Consider the following 26997-nt stretch of genomic DNA (forward strand, 5'->3'; position numbering starts at 1 on the left):
AAAGCCCTTTCTGAAAGATAAAAACTCCCTACCAATTGGCTTCATGGGGTGCCAACCAAGAACTGAGGACCAGTCTTTCCTTTTATACTTACTGAAAAATCTACAGGGGTAAAATGGAAAATTGAGGATATCAGACACTTTCATGTCTTATTTATACTTTTTAAGCCTTTCCTGTCTTGGTTAAAGATATATATTTATGTGAGGCTTTTTTCAGTTATGGTTTGCTGTGTTCAAATATTTGTTCCAGACCAATTTATCTTGGCTGAAATCTTATATACAGATATAAAATGATGATAGTTTCTCATAATTCCCATCTTTTCTCTTTTTACAGTTATGTCAATTCTAAAACAGGGAAGAGAAAATGATTTGGCTCATTTTGACTGAACGGTGAAAATGACAGATGGAGGCGGAGAGTGTTCCACATTCCTAAGGCTGTTGATTCTACCAGGGGTGAAGAGGTAAGACCAGCACAATTAGTCAGGTGGGAAGAAAATTATACTCCTGCTGGAAGCAGGATAGGACTGCTTAGAATCTTTGCTTGACAAGATTAATCCGTCTGGTGTCAAAACTTCCAATTAGCATTCAGTATTATTCCCACTACTGAGCTCATTCAGAACTTACAGTCGAAAATCACAAACAAAATATTATCAAGGAGCAAAGACATTTTTCTTTCAAGAATGAGAGGTTAGCCATGGCAATGGGAATAGAAGCTGAGGTGAAAGCCTCATATGTTCATGGACAGTTTCAGGGATATGAAGGCAAAACAGAAGTAAGATATAGCAGATTAGAAATATGGCAGCTCCATTTGACTTGGAATATAAATATATATTATCCCCAAATTAAAACTCCCATCAAGTAAGGAACCTCTAAAAAATGTAAATTTTAATAGCAATCATACATATCTACCAGGTAATAGAAAATACAATAAAAATCCATAGAATTCATCATAGAATTCACAATTCTATATATTCATTAATTGTTTTAGAACTTTTTGTTTGGGACATTGTTTGGGACAATGTTTCTCCATATGTGTTTTGTGGCGATAACTAACTTGTAAGATGATAATAGGCAGTGTGGGGGGGGACATCTGTAATTAAATAAATTTATGGTGCATATGATTCAGCAAGTAAATCTGATTAATGAAGTAAATTTACAAAAATATTCTAGTGCTTCTTGAATCTTCAGTATGCCATTCATTCATTCAATAACTAATGATTGTGACTTACTGTTAAGAAATTATCCATGGCCCCTTTAGCACTTGTGCCTCAGGAAATACTCTGATAGTTTGGGACATCATTCTCTTTCTCATTACTCTGAGTAATTATTTTCTTATTTATTTAAAGAAAAGGAGTGCATTTTAAGAAAAAAAATATAATTAATAATCTGCACCTATATATATTGGCTTACAGTAATGTCATTCTAGTTCTTAAGTCAGCAAAAAAAGGATCTTTCAACTTGTCTAAAGGACATCTTCTGCCTGTGTTCTTAATCTCATACTTTTTTCTTAAATATCCTCAAAACACTTTCATATGCTTATCTTTAATGTGGTTCTCTCAATGGTTGTGGGTCCTCCCAGTACAACGGGAGCTGAAAGCCTTGAAATTAGATTTTCTAGACTCCCTTCCCAGTACTTATTTATGTATATTCCACTAATGAAACACATTCATTTGAGATTTGGAAGGCAGAAGGGATTTGTCAGGAGGCAAATTAAGGTAAATTCTCAAGTCTTGGCAGACAGTGAGATTTGTCACAGGTTTTAGAGAATCTTCCAGAAAATCATCCATTGTGATGCTCCAGGCACTATGATTCCTATACCCGGACTTACTGAGTTTTTTAAGGATTCTCAATATTTGTGTAAGCCTCTGAGTCCTGTATTTCTTCCTATTCAGAAAACCTCCAGATTCTCCTCCTTCTCCCTCTTCTTCTCATCCTTCTTCATTTTCTGCTTCTTCAACTTTATCAACATCTTCATTGTCTTTGTTTTCTTCTTTTAAGGAACCATGGCTGATTCAGAAACCATTCTAGATTTCACTTGATTTCTCAATAAATTTTGGCAGTCTGCCAATCACATCTTTCTTGCAACTTTTCTTCTGTGTTTAATCTAGTAGTGGATATTATACCCTTACTCTGTTTTTGGTTGTCTAGGCCCCTGGAATACATCAATAAATGTAAAAATGATGCGACTGCTTTTTTTGGAGCTTATAAAGTGGGAGAAAGACAAGAATTGATACGTATTATTAAATTATTGCTGAAAAACAACAAGTAAAGCAAGATGTGCAGGAGTGGAAGTAATGAGGGCATGGAGTACTCAGTATTAAATGATGTAACTGGAGTAGGCCTCATTAAAAAGTGATAATAGAATAAGTGATTAAACAAGGTGAGGAAGTCAGCTATAAAATCTGCTGAGTGTTTTAAGCTAAGTGGAGTAGCTAGTGCAAAGGCCCTATGGCTGGTGCACAACTGGTGTATGGGGAATATCAAGCAGTCAGAGGTGGCTGGAGTGAAATAAGCAAGGCAGACAGTAGCTAATGAAAGATTAGAGAGGGAGGTAAAAAAGAAAACTAGATTACAAAGGGCTTCATAAGCCATTTTAAGGACATCAGTTTTAACTTTTATTCAAAGGGAGAGCTTTGCTTTTTTTTTTTTTTTTTTTTTCTCCTTCCCCAGTGAGAAGAAATTGTCAGTGGGCAAGCGTAGAAATTAGACCAATTAGCTGCAGTCTATTATAGCAACCCAGTTGGGAGATAATGGTAGTGAGACCATGGTCATGCCAGTGAAAGAGTGGACAGTCAAAATTCTAAATATAATTGGAAAATTAATCCATGAGTTTTCCTGAAAGAATAGGTAATATGGTGAGAAAGAAAAAAAGACATCAAAGATACCACTAAGATCCTTAGGCTGAATGTCTGGAACAATGAGTGCCATAACTTGAGATAAAAGCTAAGGGTAGTGTAATTGTCAAGTGGAAAATGAATTATACAAGTTTTAGAGTGAGATTTTTCAGGGAGGAGCAGGTTTACAAATATGAACATGTTAACTTCTTGGATATTATTTTTCCCTGATCCTCCTGCTGTTTTATTGCAGTCCCTTATTATTTGTCTACAGAAATACTTCTTGTATCATATGCTCCTCAAACTGCAGCTTTTCATCTTTGGTACTTTTTGTAACTCCTCCTCATTCTAAGATTTATGGGTACTTAATGTGAATTGCCTCCAGCTTTTATCTCATCCCAGATCTTAGGCCAGTCTCTCTCTGTGTTTCTAACATGTAGAATATTCCTCTTGTTACAATTTCCTGTATGCTTTCTTAAAGGCAATTTCCATAATTTATTTTTATGGATAAATGAATATATTTATAGAATATGAATATATTTATGTTCAGCAAACAGTAGATTACTAGTTTAAAGTTCGACTTGATTTATGTTTTACATAACTATTTAAAGAAAATTTTAAATAGTGGAAAAGGTTTAAATCAAGTTAAATATAGTCTTATAATGAATTGCTTTTCTATAATGAATTTACTATTGTACTCATATTAAATGTCTTTGAATATGCTTAGGGCTTAATTGTATCAATATACATAAACAAAACCTAATATATATAAATATAACCTAAGTGAATATTTCTGTATTCTAATACCAACTTCAAGTTGGGTATAAAACTTTTAAAAAAAACCTATGTGAAATCAAATTTCTGATTATTAATATAAGCTGGAGGAAGATCTTTATTAAATAAAATTCAATCAATTTAGTGATCTGACGTGATTTATTAAGTTATATTATTGCAAAACTCTGTGTTGGACATGGTAGGAGATGTTAAAATTAGAGATTTGCTGTTAAGGAACTTACAAATCATAGCGACTCTAACAGTGATGTGATTAAATACCCAGTATGTGTATGAGCAAATCAGATTCTAAATAATGAATTAAAAGAAGCAAATAGTCTGCTAAAACTGTATTTTAAAATCTTCATGTGTAACTGTATGATTTCACTTATTCCTTGATATCAAAATGCATTCTAGAAAGACTTTTCAAAAGAGAAAAGTAAACATTTTAAAGAATAATAATTCCTTATATGTACTCTCTTATGTCCTTAAATATCATTCATGAGTCTTAAATAATATAAGCTTTACATAGCAATTTCCAGTGATTTTTGTAGTGTATTTTATTATTTGATAAATATTTTTTAAAATAAACAAAAATTTTATATAATATATGTTCACATGCTCTCACTTATCAGAATAATATATATTATATATTATAATATATTAATATTTATTTAACATGACATCTTCTAGTCATTGCCCCAAATACATGTATTAAATATATGCAAATATATATGTTTTGCTTTTATAACCTGATTTTTTTACTTAACATTAAATCAAAAGCATTCTTTACTCTTGTTTTTAAATTATTTACTTGTTTATGCAAATGCACACAGGATTTTACATAAACTATATTACATGTCAAATGTTATTTCTGTAGAAATAATACTTTTTCTTGATTGGTTGCTTATTTTGCATAATATTTAATGCAGCCATCTGTAAAGACCAGAAATATGCTGTTTAGAGCATCAGGTATAGGAGGTTTTTCTTTGTATCATTTCTATTTTTCCTAAAAATATGGCAAGGAACATTATTTTTTTTTTAGGCATCATTGACTGACAATAGTAAAATGTATGGAAATTTCTCATAATTCTTATATTTTAAAGAGTTCTTATTTTTGTTTGTTTGTTTGTTTGTTTGTTTTTGGATTCTACCATTTTACTCAGGTAAGAGTCGTCACAAGCCCCAGGGCTTTAAAGTCAGTGAAATTCAAGCCACACATATACTAGCCTCCCCCCAAGTCCTCACCACCCTGCTGCCATACAGAAGCATCAGGTGTTTACACAAATCACTTGATTTTTTTAAATTTTATTTATTTATTCGAGGGGAGAGAGAGAGTGTGTTCTGGAGCATGAGCAGGGTGGGGAGCAGACAGAGAGGGAGAAGCAGATTCCCCACTGGGCAGGGAGTCTATCTCTGGACTGGACTCCTGGAGTCCTGGCCTGAGCTGAAGGCAGACATGCTTAACCAACTGAGCCACCTAGGCGCCCCAACAATTTGATTTTAAAGGTGGGTATTGTTGTGGGTAGACTAGTGTCTCATCAGGATTAGTTGGGTTATGCTGCATTAATGAGCAACACATAAATCTTTCTAGCTAAAAACAAAACTCATTCCAAATAAAACCAAATTTATTTTAAAAATTGGGTGATGTGGGACACCTGGGTGGCTCAATTGGCCAAGCATCCAACTCTTGATCTCAGCTCAGTCTTGATCTCTGGGTTGAGTTCAAGGCCCATGCCCTGCATAAGCTCACTTAAAAAAAAAAAAAAAAAAAAAAAAAAGGTAATGTTACATATAAGCTATCCTCTCTGTAGTGGTTCAGTGATACTCTGATTGTATGGCATATCCATCTCAACATACGCTTTGAGATCACAATGTCAAGAGAAGAGAGTGCTAGGAACTAGCCTTGCACTACCAATTAAATGCATTAATTCTGAAGTGAAAGTTACATTTATTTCTACTAAGTTCATTGACCAGAATTAGTAATATCAATCTAACTTCAAAAAGGGTCAGGAAGTATGATTATACCATGTGCCTAGACAGGAAGAATAGCCGTATACAGAGTTAGCACTGATGATCTCTACCAGAGCAGGATACCTCAGATCATATTCTGGAAGGATATTTAGTCTGTTTGTAGAGGTTAATAAAACTTCTAAGTTAAAAGAACACAGAGGATTCTTAACATCTTCTCTATTCTTTGTGAGGTATTGACATGTTTCAAACATCATCCAGATTTTCTGTGAAATACAGAGTAATGGCACTTTGATTGGAATTTCCATCCATCAGTTCCAGGCATAGTCATTACTGGACTTCAGTCCATCCCTTTCAGAAAACCTCTAGAGGTCTCAATTCCTCTTTGTTTTAGGCATAATCCTTTCAGTCTCATCTTGGAGGTCCTACCTTCAGAAATTATAAAATAAGTAGGAACCTAGAAAGACTCAATAAAACTCCATCTCAGCTTCAATCTCTTCAAAAATCCTAAAGTCTAAAAAGCTATTTGTATTCTATGAAACTTTTCAGGGGTACTGATGGTATTTCCTCATTAAGAGTTGGCAGTTCCATCACACCTATACATCTCTTTGCTTTGTAAGTAAAATGCCATGCATGGAGATAACAAAGCAAAAGAGAACAGATTCTGATATCTGTTTCCTTATTTTAAATTCTTTTTCTTATTCCTATGACTTCTTAGACAATTCAGATAATCAATGACTCACCTAGGAAGGGAAAAACAAAGTGTTAAAGAGAAATGAATGTACCTAGTATTTACATGAAATAGGAGATAATTCAAGTGAATCAATTCTCTAAATTGAGAGAACAAACACAAATTCACCAATACACAGAGGGCTCTGCATTTCAAAAAATTGAATGAGTTTATCTCATGTTTAGAGTTAAGCACTCTGACTTAGGTTTTGCTGTGATGTTTTTATTTTTAATTGCTTTCAGGGAAAGCACAATTAGCTTTACAATAAATAGAACAATTTCTGATTTGTACACGTTTATCTAGATAATCTGAAACCGCATTTAGTGTATATAGCTATAATTTAATTTTAATTTTTAGGAAGTATGCACTTTTGATGAAATGTAAAATAAATCACTCTGAAAAAATGAAGGAAATATTCATTTAATGAGGCATATCATGGGCTCTCTTTTCTGGAGTTAAAGAAATATTATTCATTAACATACTCATACTTACAGTTGTAGAATGTCCATAATGAAGATTCTTTCTGAGTAGTACCATCTAACCTAGAAATATTTGAATCTTAAACCAAAAAGAGCACAAACAATAAATCAAGCGAAGAGTTTGGTATGCATTTGGGTTTGTATGCAGGTGTTTACTTAAATGAATGGGATGAATATGTGAAACACAGGAGACTTTATAGCAATGAAAATACTTTGTCCGGTACTGCAGTGGTAGATATGTGATATTAGACATTTCACAAAACCTATAGATCTTTTTAAAAAATATTTTAATTATTTATTTGACAGAAAGAGAGCACAAGGAGGGAGAGTGGCAGGCAGAGGGAGAAGGAGAAGCATACTCCCTGCTGAGCAGGCAGCCTGATGGGGCTAGATCCTAGGACCCCAGGATCCAGACTTGAGCGGAAGGCAAACGCTTAGCCGGCTGGCTAAGTCAAGCAGGTCCCCCAAAACCCATAGATCTTATATAAAACAAAGAGTGGACACTAACATGAATGATGAGCTTTAGTTAATGGTAATGTACCTATTAGTTTTTCAGTTATGACAAATATATTACACAAATGGAAGATACTACAAATAAGGGACACTGAGAATGGAGGTTAAGTGTATGAGAACTATGGGTAGTTTCTGTTTAACTTTTCATCATGTCCCCCTCAAATTCATTTTTTGTAAAATTCTAATTTTATTCTTTTTCCCTTTTATTTTTGACATCTGTAATAATAGCAAATACCAACACAGGAAAACACACATGGCCGTAATACATGCAAAGGGATACGGTACTAGATTTTACAGTAAAATTCATTAAATGATTTTATATAGAAATCTTTTATAAATAATGTCCTCTTTTTTGATATAATTTAAGATAGATGGAATTCTTGCTTTCATTTCTCTTATGTATGAAATCATTTATGACAGTTGGATTATCTGTATTTGCTTATATCCCACAGAATATTTTCTGTGAGTGTATGTGTATCACTTAGATTATTTTTAAGATTGTGATAAAACTCAATTCTAGAAGAATATGCAAGCATGGAAGAAGAACTGTTTTACTCAGCAAATTTTGCTTTCATGAAAAGGCTTCATTGCATATTTATTGAAGTGAAAACTAAGTTAAATAACTCATTGTCAGGTAACAGATGTTTAAAAAGATTAGGCACAGTAGTTGAATACACATGTACTGAATACACATTCATAAAACTGCTAATGATTCAAAGTTTTTGCTCTTTTTTTCCAGATACTTCCAGCCAAATAGCACTATTAGAAAGATCCAAAATGAATCATCTGAGAAATGAAAGAAATAATTTCAGTTAACAAGGAATATCTCATATGTATATTCTCTTCTAGAGTTGTAATTTTAATTAACCTGCTTGTTGAATAGTCTGATGGGCTGTGGATGCCCAGTTTTCCAAAGGTAATGAGATCATTACCACATTTAATCTTAAGTACTAAAACCAGATTCTTAATCTTTAGATTTGGCCCATGGGTCAAACTTTGCTGACTCATGATTTGGAGAAGCAAAATGGGGTTACAAACTGAATTTTGAGGTGGATAACCCCAGAAATTGTCTTTGGGTTGACTTGGTAAACTGGCCAGGACCAGGGATTCTCATTCCCTCAAACTGGATGGTTTATAGCATAACTGAACTTTTCATACTGCCAGAAACTCCCCCTACTCCACTAAGGGGCATGATTACAATCACATCTTCCTTAGGGTTTTCAGTTGCTGTGTGACTGTAATTAATAATTGTTCTTGCTGCTAGGTGCCCAAACCCTTAAATAACACAGCATCTTGAATGCAATCTCTCAGTAGGACTTGGATATTGAGAAGTAACTGTTACACTTGAAAATTCATAGCTTTTGTGTATTTATCCTGATGAAATTGACATTTTAGCATTTTCAGAATGCATTATTGCTTGTTAAAAATTCTTAATTTTCATAAATAGTATTCTAGAAGCATGCATTGTGAATGTCAGAGTTATGTAGAGAGAATAAGCCAGTGACCCACCAGTCCTGAAAATAGTCACCCAAACTTTCTATACAAGTTGAATGCATTTACATATTGTTCCATTTGAATAATCCAGGAAATAAGTATCCTTTCCCGTTCTCAAAGTATTAAATTTGCCTGTGTTCTTAGATACCCTGCAAACTTTTGCATTACAAGAAGTCATAAAATACACTGTGTGCTTTTAACGAGTGATATTAAAATATTAGATAATCAGAATGACAAAGGAAAAATCATATATCACTACTACAGTTTTAATCTGTATGCCCTTTAAATTGTTATTTTTGTATATATAATGTAAATATATTCTGCATGTGCACAGTAAGGATTTTTATTTAATATTTCACATGTATTCAGTGATAGGTTTGCTAACAGACTGCGTGATATTGAGTAAAATAGATATAAATGTAAAAATGTCATATCTTTGGTTCACAGTTCTGCTATTTGCAATTAGCTCAATATAGGGTTAAATTAGTTCACATTGTAACACATTACTCAATATATATTGAAATGAATTTTTTTATTAATTTATGTATCTTGTCTGATCAGATAATTTAATAAGTTTACCTTAGATTAAGAACTTTCTGGCCCTGAAGTAAAACATGTTGAATACTCTTTGACTTCTTTGATTTTCCCTGAGAAGTTATCAGCCAACTTTGTGATGTAGGTTTGAATAATTTACAATGATATTTGTGCCCAAATTGCCCCCTGAAGAGTTTGTCACTATAATTTAACACATTAGGAAAAATTGTGTTTTTCCTTTACTCATCTGGTTTCAAAATCATTTGCTTTTTTTGTCCAATAGACATAAAAGAGTATTGGAAAGAATATTGTTATGATTGAAAAGGTAAGCTTATGAATCCTGCTTTACCACTCATAGGTGGAGCAGGTTTGCAGAAATTAGTTATTCATTAAGAAAATTTAGATGATAACTCCCACTCTAGATGATTATATTAAAGACAAAATAAAATAATATATCTGAAAGCTCCTCCCTTATTGCCCAATACATAATTAAATTCAAAAAGTATTATCATGATTTTTAACCTTAATTATTTTGAATCTATAATAAACAACAATATTACTGATTAAACAGCCTACATTGTTTATGTATTAGAAATGTAACCTTAATTACAGAGTATGTTATTTTAAACAAATGTCTACCAATAATGGTCCTATGACTCAGAATGTAGGATTAATTTTTAAAAACCAGGTTACACACATACACACACACACACACAATAGAGAGTAGCTGATTGCTTCTTAACTTTTCACAGTGAACTTGAGGATTAGTATCTGCTCTTTCTTTGTGATCTTTCATTTGCAGAGACATCATAATAGTGAACTTATTCTGATGACTAAACTGAACATGCATTATTATTATTATTATTTTTTTTTTTTTTGGTTCTCAAGTAATTGGTAGGTTGCTGGCCTTGCTGTCAATTTTACTTTTATTGTTTTCTTTCTCCTCATACACATTCTCTTTCTGATTAACCTCTTAGGTAAAGGTTAGGTTTTCTACAAGCAAATTGATATATTTCTTTTCTTTAGATTAGTTCAGAAGCTGTGTCAAATTTAGGAATTCATCAACTCCAGAGCAGAGTCTTGGGTATTTGTTGCTTGAAGATATCTGGAAGTGTAACAAGTTTAAATAAAATGAGTTCTGTTGGAATTAGGAAAAAGAATAAAATGTCTATGTTGAGTAAAACATTTTTAAGAGGGGCTACTTTCCTCTTTCTGTGTGCATTGTTATTAATTGCTCAGGAAAATGGTTCCATGTAAAAATCTCATGTGTAACTATTGCTTATCTATATCTCACAATCTAATACACTTTTCTAGAAAGTCTTAAGTTAATTTTTTGTTTCGATGCCTAAATTAAAATAAAAGATTAAAACCTTGGATGCAATTAGCAAACATTTTTGTAGTTGTGCAGAGTAAATTAAAGGACATTTGTGTGCTTATTTTCAAATCTAATGGAGAGCAAATTACATTTTTTTGTTTTTTTAAATTTATTTTTTATTGGTGTTCAATTTAGTAACATACAGAATAACCCCCAGTGCCTGTCACCCATTCACTCCCACCCCCGGTCCTCCTCCCCTTCTACCACCCCTAGTTCGTTTCCCAGAGTTAGCAGTCTTTACGTTCTGTCTCCCTTTCTGAAATTTCCCACACATTTCTTCTCCCTTCCCTTATATTCCCTTTCACTATTATTTATATTCCCCAAATGAATGAGAACATATAATGTTTGTCCTTCTCCGACTGACTTACTTCACTCAGCATAATACCCTCCAGTTCCATCCACGTTGAAGCAAATGGTGGGTATTTGTCATTTCTAATAGCTGAGTAATATTCCATTGTATACATAAACCACATCTTCTTTATCCACTCATCTTTCGTTGGACACCGAGGCTCCTTCCACAGTTTGGCTACCGTGGCCATTGCTGCTATAAACATCGGGGTGCAGGTGTCCCGGCGTTTCACCGCATCTGCATCTTTGGGGTAAATCCCCAACAGTGCAATTGCTGGGTCATAGGGCAGGTATATTTTTAACTCTTTGAGGAACCTCCACACAGTTTTCCAGAGTGGCTGCACCAGTTCACATTCCCACCAACAGTGTATGAGGGTTCCCTTTTCTCCGCATCCTCTCCAACATTTGTTGTTTCCTGCCTTGTTAATTTTCCCCATTCTCACTGGTGTGAGGTGGTATCTCATTGTGATTTTGATTTGTATTTCCCTGATGGCAAGTGATGCAGAGCATTTTCTCATATGCATGTTGGCCATGTCTATGTCTTCCTCTGTGAGATTTCTGTTCATGTCTTTTGCCCATTTCATGATTGGATTGTTTGTTTCTTTGGTGTTGAGTTTAATAAGTTCTTTATAGATCTTGGAAACTAGCCCTTTATCTGATATGTCATTTGCAAATATCTTCTCCCATTCTGTAGGTTGTCTTTGAGTTTTGTTGACTGTATCCTTTGCTGTGCAAAAGCTTCTTATCTTGATGAAGTCCCAATAGTTCATTTTTGCTTTTGTTTCTTTTGCCTTCGTGGATGTATCTTGCAAGAAGTTACTATGGCCAAGTTCAAAAAGGGTGTTGCCTGTGTTCTTCTCTAGGATTTTGATGGAATCTTGTCTCACATTTAGATATTTCATCCATTTTGAGTTTATCTTTGTGTATGGTGAAAGAGAGTGGTCTAGTTTCATTCTTCTGCATGTGGATGTCCAATTTTCCCAGCACCATTTATTGAAGAGACTGTCTTTCTTCCAATGGATAGTCTTTCCTCCTTTATCGAATATTAGTTGCCCATAAAGTTCAGGGTCCACTTCTGGATTCTCTATTCTGTTCCACTGATCTATGTGTCTGTTTTTGTGCCAGTACCACACTGTCTTGGTGACCACAGCTTTGTAGTACAACCTGAAATCTGGCATTGTGATGCCCCCAGATATGGTTTTCTTTTTTAAAATTCCCCTGGCTATTCGGGGTCTTTTCTGATTCCACACAAATCTTAAAATAATTTGTTCTAACTCTCTGAAGAAAGTCCATGGTATTTTGATAGGGATTGCATTAAACGTGTATACTGCCCTGGGTAACATTAACATTTTCACAATATTAATTCTGCCAATCCATGAGCATGGAATATTTTTCCATCTCTTTGTGTCTTCCTCCATTTCTTTCAGAAGTGTTCTATAGTTTTGAGGGTATAGATCCTTTACATCTTTGGTTAGGTTTATTCCTAGGTATCTTATGCTTTTGGGTGCAATTGTAAATGGGATTGACTCCTTAATTTCTCTTTCTTCAGTCTCATTGTTAGTGTATAGAAATGCCACTGACTTCTGGGCATTGATTTTGTATCCTGCCATGCTACCGAATTGCTGTATGAGTTCTAGCAATCTTGGGGTGGAGACTTTTGGGTTTTCTATGTAGAGTATCATGTCATCGGCGAAGAGGGAGAGTTTGACTTCTTCTTTGCCAATTTGAATGCCTTTAATGTCTTTTTGTTGTCTGATTGCTGAGGCTAGGACTTCCAGTACTATGTTGAACAGCAGTGGTGAGAGTGGACATCCCTGTCTTGTTCCTGATCTTAGGGGAAAGGCTCCCAGTGCTTCCCCGTTGAGAATGATATTTGCTGTGGGCTTTTCATAGATGGCTTTTAAGATGTCGAGGAATGTTCCCTCTATCCCTACACTCTGAAGAGTTTGATCAGGAATGGATGCTGTATTTTGTCAAATGCTTTCTCTGTATCCAATGAGAGGATCATATGGTTCTTGGTTTTTCTCTTGCTGATATGATGAATCACACTGATTGTTTTACGGGTGTTGAACCAGCCTTGTGTCCCAGGGATAAATCCTACTTGGTCATGGTGAATAATTTTCTTAATGTACTGTTGGATCCTATTGGCCAGTATCTTGTTGAGAATTTTTGCATCCATGTTCATCAGGGATATTGGTCTGTAATTCTCCTTTTTGGTGGGGTCTTTGTCTGGTTTTGGAATTAAGGTGATGCTGGCCTCATAGAAGGAATTTGGAAGTACTCCATCTCTTTCTATCTTTCCAAACAGCTTTAGGAGAATAGGTATGGTTTCTTCTTTAAACGTTTGATAAAATTCCCCTGGGAAGCCATCTGGCCCTGGACTCTTGTGTCTTGGGAGGTTTTTGATGACTGCTTCAATTTGCTCCCTGGTTATTGGCCTGTTAAGGTTTTCTATTTCTTCCTGTTCCAGTTTTGGTAGTTTGTGGCTTTCCAGGTATGCGTCCATTTCTTCTAGATTGCCTAATTTACTGGTGTATAGCTGTTCATAATATGTTTTTAAAATCGTTTGTATTTCCTTGGTGTTGGTAGTGATCTCTCCTTTCTCATTCATGATTTTATTAATTTGAGTCTTCTCTCTCTTCTTTTTAATAAGGCTGGCTAATGGTTTATCTATCTTATTAATTCTTTCAAAGAACCAACTCCTGGTTCTGTTGATCTGTTCCACAGTTCTTCTGGTCTCGATTTCGTTGAGTTCTGCTCGAATCTTTATTAACTCCCTTCTTCTCTTGGGTGTAGGATCTATTTGCTGTTTTTTCTCTAGCTCCTTTATGTGTAAGGTTAGCCTTTGTATTTGAGTTCTTTCCAGTTTTTGAATGGATGCTTGTATTGCGATGTATTTCCCCCTTAGGACTGCTTTTGCTGCATCCCAAAGATTTTGAATGGTTGTATATTCATTCTCATTAGTTTCCATGAATCTTTTTAATTCTTCCTTAATTTGCTGGTTGACCCTTTTATCTTTTAGCAGGATGGTCCTTAACCTCCACGTGTTTGAGGTCCTTCCAAACTTCTTGTTGTGATTTAGTTCTAATTTCAAGGCATTATGGTCTGAGAATATGCAGGGGACAATCCCAATCTTTTGGTATCAGTTCAGACCCGATTTGTGACCAAATATGTGGTCTATTCTGGAGAAAGTTCCATGTGCGCTTGAGAAGAATGTGTATTCAGTTGAGTTTGGATGTAAAGTTCTGTAGATATCTGTGAAATCCATCTGGTCCAGTGTATCATTTAAAGCTCTCGTTTCTTTGGAGATGTTGTGCTTAGAAGACCTATCGAGTATAGAAAGAGCTAGATTGAAGTCACCAACTATAAGTGTATTATTATCTAAGTATTTCTTCACTTTGGTTAATAATTGATTTATATATTTGGCAGCTCCCACATTCGGGGCATATATATTGAGGATTGTTAAGTCCTCTTGTTGAATAGATCCTTTAAGTATGATATAGTGTCCCTCTTCATCTCTCACTACAGTCTTTGGGGTAAATTTTAGTTTATCTGATATAAGGATGGCTACTCCTGCTTTCTTTTGAGGACCATTCGAATGGTAAATGGCTCTCCAACCTTTTATTTTCAGGCTGTAGGTGTCCTTCTATCTAAAATGAGTCTCTTGTAGACAGCAAATAGATGGGTCCTGCTTTTTTATCCAGTCTGAAACCCTGCGCCTTTTGATGGGGTCATTAAGCCCGTTCACATTCAGAGTTACTATTGAGAGATATGAGTTTAGTGTCATCATGATATCTATTCAGTCCTTGTTTTTGTGGACTGTTCCACTGAACTTCTTCTTAAAGGGGAATTTTAAGAGTCCCCCTTAAAATTTCTTGCAGAGCTGGTTTGGAGGTCACATATTCTTTTAGTTGCTGCCTGTCTTGGAAGCTCTTTATCTCTCCTTCCATTTTGAATGAGAGCCTTGCTGGATAAAGTATTCTTGGTTGCATGTTCTTCTCATTTAGGACCCTGAATATATCCTGCCAGCCCTTTCTGGCCTGCCAGGTCTCTGTGGAGAGGTCTGCTGTTACCCTAATACTCCTCCCCATAAATGTCAGGGATTTCTTGTCTCTTGCTGCTTTAAGGATCTTCTCTTTATCTTTGGAATTTGCAAGCTTCACTATTAAATGTCGAGGTGTTGAACGGTTTTTATTGATTTTAGGGGGGGATCTCTCTATTTCCTGGATCTGAATGCCTGTTTCCCTTCCCAGATTAGGAAAGTTTTCAGCTAGAATTTGTTCAAATACATATTCTGGCCCTCTGTCCCTTTCGGCGCCCTCGGGAACCCCAATTAAACGTAGGTTTTTCTTTCTCAGGCTGTCGTTTATTTCCCTTAATCTATCCTCATGGTCTTTTAATTGTTTGTCTCTTTTTTCCTCAGTTTCCCTCTTTGCTATCAACTTGTCTTCTATGTCACTCACTCGTTCTTCCACCTCGTTAACCCTCGTCGTTAGGACTTCTAGTTTGGATTGCATCTCATTCAATTGATTTTTAATTTCTGCCTGATTAGCTCTAAATTCTGCAGTCATGAAGTCTCTTGAGTCCTTTATACTTTTTTCTAGAGTCACCAGTAGCTGTATAATAGTGCTTCTGAATTGGCTTTCTGACATTGAATTGTAATCCAGATTTTGTAACTCTGTGGGAGAGAGGACTGTTTCTGATTCTTTCTTTTGAGGTGAGGTTTTCCTTCTAGTCATTTTGCTCAGTGCAGAGTGGCCAAAAGCAAGTTGTATTGGGAAAAAGAGAAAAAGAGAGGAGAGAAAGAAGGAAAGAAAAGAGAAAGAGAAAAAAAAGGGAAGAAAAAAAAACGAAAAGAAAAAAAAGAAGAAAAAGAGAAAGAAAAAGAAAGGAGAAAAAAAGGGGGTGGGGGAAGGAAACAAATCAAAAAGCAAAACAAAACCAAACAAAACAAAAAGAACCACGGGGGAGTATCTTCTGATTCTGTGTACTTTAAGTCCCTTGGCTTCTCCTGGAAGTTGTCCGTCTAGCTGGTGTTCTGGGGGAGGGTCCTGCTGTGCTGATTTTCAGGTTTTAGCAGTTGGGGGAGCTGCTGTGCCCCTGCCTGGTTCAGGGCTCAGTGGGGGTTGTTTACCCCGTGAGGCCCCAGGAGGAACAACCGCAGTGGTGGCGGCAGCCCTGGAGCCCTGGAGTCAGCCCCCGCAGGAACTCCGGAGCTCTCCGTCTGCAGGGCCTGGAGGCTCGGGGCGGGGCCGCTGATCTGCTCAGCTGGGGCAGGAGCGTCCTCGCTGTCCTGGGCCCTCCCGGCCTCTGCCTGTCCCGGGGGGAGGCCGGATCCTGGGCTGTGTCCCGGCGCCCTGTGCTCCGGGTCCTGCGCTGGTGGATTCGCGCTCCCGCCCCGCAGCCCCCTCCGCGGAGCCGCCCCCGAGCCCCCCGAGCTGCTCCCGCCCCGCAGCCCCCTCCGCGGAGCCGCCCCCGCGCCCCCCAGCTGCTCCCGCCCCGCAGCCCCCTCCGCGGAGCCGCCCCCGAGCCCCCCGAGCTGCCCCCGCCCCGCAGCCCCCTCCGCGGAGCCGCCCCCGAGCCCCCCGAGCTGCTCCGGGTCCCGCCGTGCGCGCTGCAGCCCTTAGGGAGCTCGGCCGCGGGGTGTGGGGCTCTCCCGGGGCGCAGGTGTCTGCTAGTGTCCCCGGGAGCCCGAGGGCATCCCCGCCCCCCTGGGTCCTGCTCCACCTCCCCGCGAGCCCCTTTCCCCCCGGGAAGGTCGGTGCAGCTCCTGCTCCTCCGGGACGGGGCTCTCCTGTCCTGGGGACACTCGCCCCGGCCTCAGCCCGGCTCCTCGCGGGCCCCTCCCCCTTGGAGGCCTTTGTGTCTTTATTTCTTTTTCCCCGTCTTCCTACCTTGATAGAAGCGCGAACTCTTCTCCCTGTGGCGTTCCAGCTGGTCTCTCTTTAAATCTCAGGCCGAATTCATAGATTTTCAGGATAATTTGAAGGTTTTCTAGGTAATTTGGTGGAGACAGGTGATTTGGAGACCCTACTCTTCCGCCATCTTGCTCTAGTCCGCAAATTACATTTTTAATGAAAATATATTAAGCAGCAGAATATACCTTTGTCTCTAAAATGTAATATTACCCCTTATTGCCTACTATGAGATCAAGTGAGATTATGCATAATGAAGCCTGCTTACATTGCATTTTTGTAATAGTTGAGTTCCTACTTTAAATTTATAAAAGAATTTTTATAAGTTGATGACCTGTTACTTTGTGGAATTGGGCATGTACCACATTCATTATACTGTGCAGCATTATACATTACTTATGGAGTAGGTTATGTCAACCAAGTCTTTGGAAATTAATTATAAGTGTCAGAATTTGTAAAGTTCAGATCATTAGTTGGGCCTTATATAATATACCATGTTGTTGATTGAAATGAAAGATAATATTCTGGCTAACAACCATGTATATAATGAAGTTAATATTTTGTTAAAAATGTAAGTGATTGCCCTGAGGTCTTGTTTTGATTGTGAGTGGAGGTAATGCATATGATATACAATGACTTTTACATACAACAGACACAGTTATGTGTTATGCATAATAAACAAACTATACATACATACTTGATATTGAATACACATAAACAATACATGTATACTATATACACACCATATAATAAGCAAACATTAATTTCACAGTTTAGTAAATATCAAAATATATACATTTAAGTAATCATTAATTAAATCCAGATACACAGTATGTCTATTATTCCAGAAAGTCCCCTCATGTCATTTTGAAATGTAGCCCCTTCCCTTGTACTATATACAATCACAGTAAACAATGATCTGTTTTCTGTCACTGTCATTTTAAATGAAATCATAAACGTTTTGTGTTTGGGTTCTTTTTTCAGCATAATGACTTTGGAATCCATTCATCCTATTTCAATTTACTGGTTTTTATTTAATTTTTTAAATTGTTGAGCAGTGTTCCATGGTATGGGTACCAGTTTGTTTATCCATTCATCTGTTGATGGATAACTGGGCTGTTTTCAGTTTTGGCTATCATAACTAGAGTTGTCATGACAATTTGTCTGAATGTGTTTTTTGTGTGTGTATGTTGTTGTTTTCCTGTGGACATCTGTTTTTATTTCTCTTTGGTAAATGCCTGGGGTGTGCAATTGTTGGATCATATGGTAACTGTATATTTAACTAAAGTGTCAAACTGTTTTCTACAGTTGTACTAGCTTTAGAGTTCTACCAGCAATATATGAAAGTTATAGTTTTCCAAAACCTAGCCAATATTTGGCACTGTGATTCTTTTAATTTTTAATTGTAGTCAGACTGGTAAGTATGTAGTATTATCTCAATGTGGTTTTAATTTCCTTTGGTCTTATGACAAATGATAGTAAGCATTTTATTTTTTATTTTTATTGTTATTCTTTTTAAAGATTATATTTATTTATTCATGAAAGACACACAAAGAGAGGCAGAGACATAGGCAGAGGGAGAAGCAGGCTTCCTGCAGGGAGCCCGATGTGGGACTCTATCCAGGACTCTGGGATCATGACCTGAGATGAAGGTAGATGCTCAACCACTGAGCCACCCAGGTGTCCTGACATTAAGCATTTTAAATTGTACTTACTGGGGTTATAATCCTAGCTAAAATATGTGTTTGTAAATATTGTTGGATTTGATTTGTTAGTATTTTTGATAATACTTGTTGAGAATTTGTTGCCCCTATTCATAAAAAATACATTCTTTTGTCATGTAAGATCTTTGTCATTTTTTGGTATCCTGGTAATACTGTCTTTCATAAAATGACAGAAACATATTTGATTTCATATATTTGCTGGGCTATAGGAATATTCAGATTCTTCTTCATTAAGCTTCAGTTGTGTTTTTTAAAGACTTGATTATTTCTTTTTTTGGCGAAAATTTTAACATGATTTTAATCACAGTATTTCCTTTCTGTTTTTTAATGTCTGTAGGAGTTATAATGATCCCTCTTTCATTCTTGATATTGTATGTACATGCATGGGTGTGTATCTCTTTTGCCTTGATTAATATTTATACAGTTTTAACCATTTTATGGAATTTTTCCATAAATGGAAATTTTTTTCCATTTAGTTCTTTTTTCCATAAAGAACTAAACTTTTGCTACTTATTTTTTTTAATTTTTTCTACTTATTTATTTTTAAATTTTGTTTACTTATTTGAGAGGGCGTGTGCAAGCAGTGAGGGGAGGGGCAGAGAGGAAGCAGTAGCCTCTCACCTCAGTGAATGGAGAACCTGGGGCTGCATCCCAGGATTCTGGGATCATGACCTGAGCTGAAGGCAAACACTTAACCCACTGAGCCCACCCAGATGTCCCAAATTTTGGCTTTTTAAAATGTTCTTTCCTTCTACTTATTTTGGCTTTAATTAACTTTTCTTTTTCTTGTTTCTTCTTTGTTTGCTTGTTTCTTAAGATTCCATTACATCATGGATTTTAAACCTTTCTTCTTTCCCAAGATAAGAAAGGTTAGAATTCCCACATTACACCTTACTTTAGCTGTATCCTGCTTACTACCTTCATTGGGATCATATGAAGGGCCTGGGCCGGGTGAATGCAATCCCTGAAAATAAGTGTAGGGAGGCCAAGTTTGGACATTGAGTCCTGCCAAGCTGAAGAGGTGAGGGAAAAACCTTGGTCACTTCACTGATTCTCCCTAATGGAGCCTAAATTTAAATCTGAACTCACTGTCTCTGTTCTATTCTCCATTCTGGAGCAGCCTCTTTCTGGTAAGTACCATCTCACACTGTCAGCTTCAGCAGCCCTCCACCACAGACTCCCAGAGAGTAATTTTAAGACTTCCCCTCCCCCTGCTTCACAGCTCCCATTCTGTTGTCTGTAAAGAACAGAAATGCCCTGGTCCCTACGCTGTCTCCTCTGTTCACTGGCAGCACCCTGTTAAGTTTGAACTTTGGGCCCTTTCACTCAAGGTCTAAAATATCTTCTGTTTAAGAATATGGGTGATAGTGGGATTCTTCACATAACTTTCTTTCCCTTATGAATCACGACTTTATAGTTCTAGCTTCAAAACAATTTTCTCTGATATTTTGTCCAGTGTTATAGTTGTTTAGCTTGGGGTGCTGGCCCAATGCCAGTTGTTCTGTCACAGTGGAAGCAGATGTCCCTCCAGATGACTTTTAATTATTTAATTTAAAAGACTTTCAAAGGAAAGTTAAGGCAGTGAAATTATGAGTTATTAATAGACATAGTACTAGAAATTAGTAAGTAGATAATTACTATAATTCTATTGCAATTTATGTTTTCTAATGTCTAAATCTTTCCATCATTTTCCAGCATGAACAAATAAAATAGTACTCTAATGGGCTTCTAAATCCTCTGTTTTGTTATCTAGTATCTCTGAGGAAAAAACGTTTTCAAGGAGAAAGAAAACTTTCATACATTTTAGAGAAGCACCAGTATGGAATGTTACAGCTTGTATGAATGGTGATTTTAATTTATAAGTAGTAATATGATTCACCTACCAAAGCACTAAAATCTTTAATAGAACTTGCACTGTCATTATTATTCATTATTCATAAAGTGATGTAAATGGAAATAGTGTCTCAGAAAGGTTAGCATACAGATAAATCCATGCCCTAAAGAACTTATAATTCTAAAATCCTTTCAACAAGCTCCCCACCACCCAACCCCTGGGCACTCATTAGAATAAGACAGCTTGTGAGCACTATTCCATTTGACTTTAACAGTATAAAGAAGTCCAACTAAATAGAAGCTATAATATAATTCAAAAGTGTATTTTCAAATTTGAAAGCAAAACTGTAATACCCTGATGGATCCACATTATCTTCTTAGGTTAAAGTGCGATATAAATATCAACTGAGTGGTTTATAGTAGAGCAGAAGAGTACTATTTTATTGCAAATTTCATATTATACCTTTTTTTATGATGGCAGCTAGATCAGGAAATAGAGAAAGAACAACTCCTCTGGTACTTGCACATTGGACAGTAGTAAATTAATTTAATTTTTGTCTGCACTTAAATAATTTAACAAGGACCCTTTTCCCTGAATCTGGTCACTGGGCATGTGTCTATACAACCTTGTGCTGCCTTAATTATTGCTTTTTGTTACTTAATGCTATCTTCAGAAGCAAATATGATTAATCAGGGTAGTGTAAAATTTTGTGGAAATTTAAAATATCCTGATAAATATTGGAATCATTATGGCAACTTTATATAAAACTTGTCTTTCAGAGTAGGGTGAAATGAGCAAATTCTTTACAAAACACTAAGAGTGTGGAGAATCCTTTTCTCAATTTAATTCTGATCTCAGAAATCCTATTTAATGCTTTATCATTTGAAAGTGATATGGCTTCCATTTTTAAAATGTGTAAGTAGAGCGTCTAGTTTTTCCTATATATACTTACATGAAAAAGTTCTCCTTCAGGAAAATGCTAAACCATTTTTTAAGAGTTACAAGGAGAGAAAAAAATTACCACATTTTGTGGAGATTTGAAGAGTTCCTTGACCTCCTGCCTCTGAGAGTGTGAAAAAGCTTCTACTCCAGGCAACCCAGGAAGAAGGAAGAGAAAGTGAGGTTCAGGAATTAGGGGTCCATGGAGGCAGGTGTGTGGAGTCATTCACTCTTGTTTCTGGGTAGAGTGACACCCCCTTTCTTTCTGGGGATGTTCCAGGCTTCCACTTCCCTCATTCTGTACCTAGGACTCAAAGAACAGGACCTTAGAGCATCACTGACAGAGCTAGAGATACTACTTTAATAATCAAAGAGGTTTAAAATCTTGTGTTTCTGTATTGTACTCTGTAATTTGTGACCTCTTCAAGAATACTTTTTATAAAATTACCTTGTGTCCATACTGTCTTGACATTGCCCTTTTTACCATGCTTCTCCCCATCCTTTCAGCATGGTAAACTAAGAATAAAGCTTCCTCTACATAAGGAGGACCTTCTCATATAAAGTGGGTAGTTTTGGACAATTCTGTGCTCATAATTGAGGAAAAAAAAACTCATTTTATCTTGGTGCTCTCTCTCTAAGATTATTTTTCTCCCCATTTTTCTTCTGATTATAAGGCTATAAAACTCAAATTAAGATGTAATCCTAATAGAATGCTTGTGACATCAAAGTAAGATGTAGAATTGACCACATTTGGCGTTTCCATTTCAGGCTTTGGGATAAAGCATTCTCATAATCAACAGTAGGCTTTTGTTTGGACCATCCTTTATGCATCAGTGGTGGAAGGAGGTGAGTGGAGAATTTAGAGAATACAAGATCCTGACATTGCTAAAGTTCTTTACTACAGCAGAACTAACAAGAGGATTTAATACAAATTGTTAATTTTTTGTTAACAGCAAGTTATTTCAAATATGGATTTTTTCTTCTAAATTAGCTATAAGAACTATAAAATTGAGTCTCCAGTGTTGTGATAAATTAAACTCTGAAGTGTAACACTTGTCAGGGTTTTAAGAAAGTCCTATAATAGGACCTTATGATGGGGAACATACTAAAGACTTGCTTTTTTATTTTAATATATTGAGACATTCTAATATATTTTTTAATAATTTTATTTATTTATTCATGAGAGACACACAGAGAGAGAGGCAGAGACACAGGCAGAGGGAAAAGTAGGCTCCATGCAGGGAGCCTGATGCAGGGCTCAATCCTGGACTCCAGGATCACACCCTGGGCCAAAGACAGGCACTAAACCACTGAGTCACCCAGGGATCCCAAGACATTCTAATATATTAATGATTAATGTACATGGCACAGTGATCATAATATAATATTACGTGGAAGTAAATTAGAAGCAATTTATACAATGTGATAATTTAAAAAATATATAATTAAATCTCTATCTCTGTGTGATATGGATAAATTTTAAGGTCTCCACAGCCTTGCAAATTTTGGTACATAAAATATTGAATGTACAGGATTTTGCTGATTTTTGAGCTCTACATTTTCTTGTGTTTTACTATCCCAATGTCAAGATAATAATAGTTACTATATTATAGTTTAATAGGTAGAATTTTTCTTTTAACTCAGTGGTACATTTTAATATCACTTACATCTTAGATGTGATAAAAATCTTATTTTGAATCAGAATTTCCCCATTTCTACCCAGTAGCAAAAAATAATCTAGCCACTTTTTCTCATTCCAGCACAATTCCTCTTTTTTTTTTGTTTGTTTGTTTGTTTGTTTGTTTCAAACATTTTCTTCTATGGTTCTGTATTAGTGGTTGTCACCTGGAAGTGATTTTGCTGCGTGGGGGACACTTGTCAATGTCTGGAGACATTTTTTATTGTCACATAAGCATCCAAAAATGTACAGTTTTAGTTGTCAGTAGTGCCAAGCTTGAGAAGTTCTCTACTACTGGAGCAAAATCACCCCTACAAAATCATTCAGACTCTGGTGTTTGAGTCACATATGTGAGAATGTGGCTTCTCACCATTCCGGATAAAACAAAAACAAACAAAACAACAATAGAAAAATCTCTACTCATTATGGGGAGTAGGAAGGTGTAAAACATATAAACTGTAACACTACTTTTACTGAAATATGGATTTTTGACTCAAACTCTCTATAGAGTCACCCGGGAAGCTGTGAAAATACTGGCTCAGTTCCACCCCCAGAGATTCCAAGATAGCTGGTCTGTAGAGTTTTTCTGGGCTTTAAGATTTTTTTTTAAGTTCCCAAGATGATACTAAGTCAAGATTAAGAAGCACTTCCTTCGGGTCTTTTTATAACCAGCTGGAAGAAAAAAAAAAAAAAAAACAGCTGGAAGATTTGTTTCAGCAGAATCAACATACTTTTGAATTTGATTTAATATGAAGATGACAACCATTGAACTCATATGCTTAAATAAATGGCATTTCATTCACTAGTTTTCTGAAAACTCCTTAGTGGAGGAAATACTGGTCTCAATTCTTACAGTCCAGGAAAAACCCTCAGAAAAGAAAAACGTTGGTCATTCAGTGTTTATTCACTCATTTTTTACTTCCCTTTTAATGACCCTAAACATATTGTTTTTCTTCTATGATGATATAATTTGGAACCTTTAGATTGTACAAAATGGGAGTCCGATTTATGCTTGCTCGTCCATACTGTCCACAAATGCCACACATTCCATGGAAGATAAAGAGAAATATTTTTGTTAGACAAATGCCCCATACCCAGATAAGGGTACTATGATTTTAGGTGGTACAATTATTTTCTACTGTGCATTCTTTAGACGAGATCGGGCGCGTTCAGGGTGGTATGGCCGTAGACTACTGTGCATTCTTTAATGGAAACTTTAATGGAAAAAAATATTGTGCTAATTTTAGTGATGCAATTGTAGAATTTATTTTTCTTGTATATCTCAAATTCGCAGATTATATGTATATACATATATATTGATTTAAAAGCCACTAGGTTTGCATGGAAAATGATTCATTGTTTTATACATCTGTGCTAGAGTGAATGACAGTGTTACTAATTTAAAGGTAGATATGTGATAAATTGGAGAGATTAATGATTACTTCAGTGTTAGCTATATTGGGTTTTATTTGCTAGTAAGATATTTTGGTGGACAGTACCTAGAGGCAGTTAGAAATATTCAAAATGGCTTATATGTTCAAAGTATTAATACAAATTTGACAGTCTTTTATAACCAGATGGTGTTAACAATTTAAGAATTTGACAATAAGATAATTTTTTCTACAGTGGCAAACAAAAATGGGAGAAGGAAAACAGTGATTGAAGGAGTTTGGGAGAATCACTGCATTTGTGTAGTGAGAGATAGAGGTGGACAAGTAAGCAGAGAAGGAACAAACAGAAGACAAGGAACAATATCAGTTACTACTTGCTACAGAAGACAGTAGAGGAAACTGTTTTAAGGTGAATGAGGATAATAAGTTAGCAGATGCTAAAAGGCATCTAAAAATGATGACAAGCAATCGGGGTATTGACTTTAGTATATGGGAAGTTAATTGGGGACTTTTGAGATAGTATCTGTAAAAAGAGAAATGGAAACAAAAAGAGGAAAAGAGAGAATAAATGAAGGCCCTAGCTACAGACTATGATCCTCATGAGTTAGATTATACAAAAGGAAGAAGAAAGCAAAGTAGTTTGAGGTGATAGCCATGTGCAAATAAGATGTTTGCATTCATTTGCTTTTAAGTATATTTTAATCCTATTTTAATATAGTTTTTGAATAATGAAGCTTACGAGTGAAGAAAGAAAAAGGAGAGGGGGCCAGTAAAGCTAAAAAAAAAATTACAGATTAAAAGGTCGAACAAAAAAAATAAATAAATAAAAAAAATAAAAGGTTGAACAGATATTTGATATACCCTGAATAAATAATTGATAGCATGAATTACTGTTGCACAGTGTTGAGAAGCATTGGAGATACCTTTGTTAAAGTAACTTTTTAGCTTCATTATAAATAAAGGGGGTCAAAAAGTATAAACTTCTACTTATAAAATTAATAAGTATATAATTTATGACATGGTGTCTATAGTTAATAACACTGATTGCTTATTTGCAAATTTCTAAGAGATTAGATCTTAAAAGTTCTTCTTATAAGAAAAAAGTTATGTAACTGTATATGATTAGAGATGTTAACTAGACTTACTATGGGGGTCATTTCATAAAATATACAAATATTGATTCATTATGTTATATACCTGAAAGTAATATAATGTATGTCAATTATACCTCAATTAAAATAATAAATAAGAAAGTAAAGTTTATAAAAATAATAGTTACTTTACTAGAAGGAGAAAATAGTGATGCAATTTGGAATGTCATGTTAGAGGCAATATAATCTAAGATCAAATAACTTGGGTATCTTTTCATGGAATTAGTTTCAATATGATATGTATTAAGTGCCTACCATACTCCAATGTATGAATACTGGGGATACAAAGTAATACATAGTATTTGCCCACAAAAGTCATACAGTCCAGTGGGAGATACAAAGAGTTTCTACCTTTTAAGATAAAGTTTCCATGTGTGGACTGATATGATTTGGGGTAAATTGATAAAATAGACTTCAAAAATGAAGTAGAAAAGCTGAATTTTGAATTAACAAATATTAAAAGAAAATTTGAATTTAAAAACCCTGCATCTATACATAATATTCCCACATAAACATTTGGCAGGAATTCATGATTGACTTAAGCTTACTTTTGTGTATTAAAATATTTTCCTCACAATTACCAATTGTTCTTAATTATGAGTTTAAAGATTTAACTAACTTGGGAAAAAAAAAACTAAATGTTTATCCTCAGAGCATTTTAATTTGCAAAAAATCTAATTTTTCAAAACTAGAAAGTATATGATGAATCTAAATTCATTTTCTCTTATGTATTTCTCCTCAAAAATACAGTTCTTAAATGTTTTCCTGCTGTGTGAGGCAAAGGCTTTCCTCCTCTGTGGGATCATGGCTGAGGTTTTCAGCAATGCATAAGTAACTCAAAACACTTTAAAGAGGAAGCTACAGTAAATTCTGATAGAATTTTTTTGTAGTATTTTTCCTTATGTGCCTCTTTTCTCTACCGTCTCAATAATACTTACCATTTACTTGGTTGCCTGTGGGAAATAACACTTATCTGCTGATCAAGCTAAAACTAAGTTAAACATTTCTGTATAAATTTTATATGTGAGTCAAAAGAATCAAAGAAACAGGAGGCAGGTAATATTGCAAAATATAGTTTCCAACATATGTCTAAAATATGCAAACCATCCGAAGCACCAAATGATTGGTTTACTTCCTGAATTTAATATTTAATCTATTAAATTTTACATTCAATTTTAATCTTGGAGACGTCATGGTTTAAGACTACCTATAAAAAAGAAAATAAGACTACCTATATTCTATCCACAGGGATGAAAACAGTGCGGAACAATGGAAAACAACCTCTGCATAAGTTAAAAAAAAAAAAAAAAAGCAAAGCA

At 35.5% G+C, this 26997-nt stretch overlaps 1 long non-coding RNA gene across 1 annotated transcript; it reads left to right on the plus strand.

Annotated features, from left to right (window-relative positions):
• The first annotated feature begins 334 nt into the window (after positions 1–334).
• On the plus strand, positions 335–26997 carry LOC119879124. The gene is made up of 3 exons (XR_005387341.1): positions 335–458; positions 22227–22304; positions 26927–26997. It is a non-coding gene; the product is annotated as an uncharacterized LOC119879124 (long non-coding RNA).

Source organism: Canis lupus, unplaced genomic scaffold (genome assembly GCF_011100685.1).
Source record: "Canis lupus familiaris isolate Mischka breed German Shepherd unplaced genomic scaffold, alternate assembly UU_Cfam_GSD_1.0 chrUn_S307H467, whole genome shotgun sequence".
In the NCBI taxonomy this organism is placed as follows: domain Eukaryota; kingdom Metazoa; phylum Chordata; class Mammalia; order Carnivora; family Canidae; genus Canis; species Canis lupus.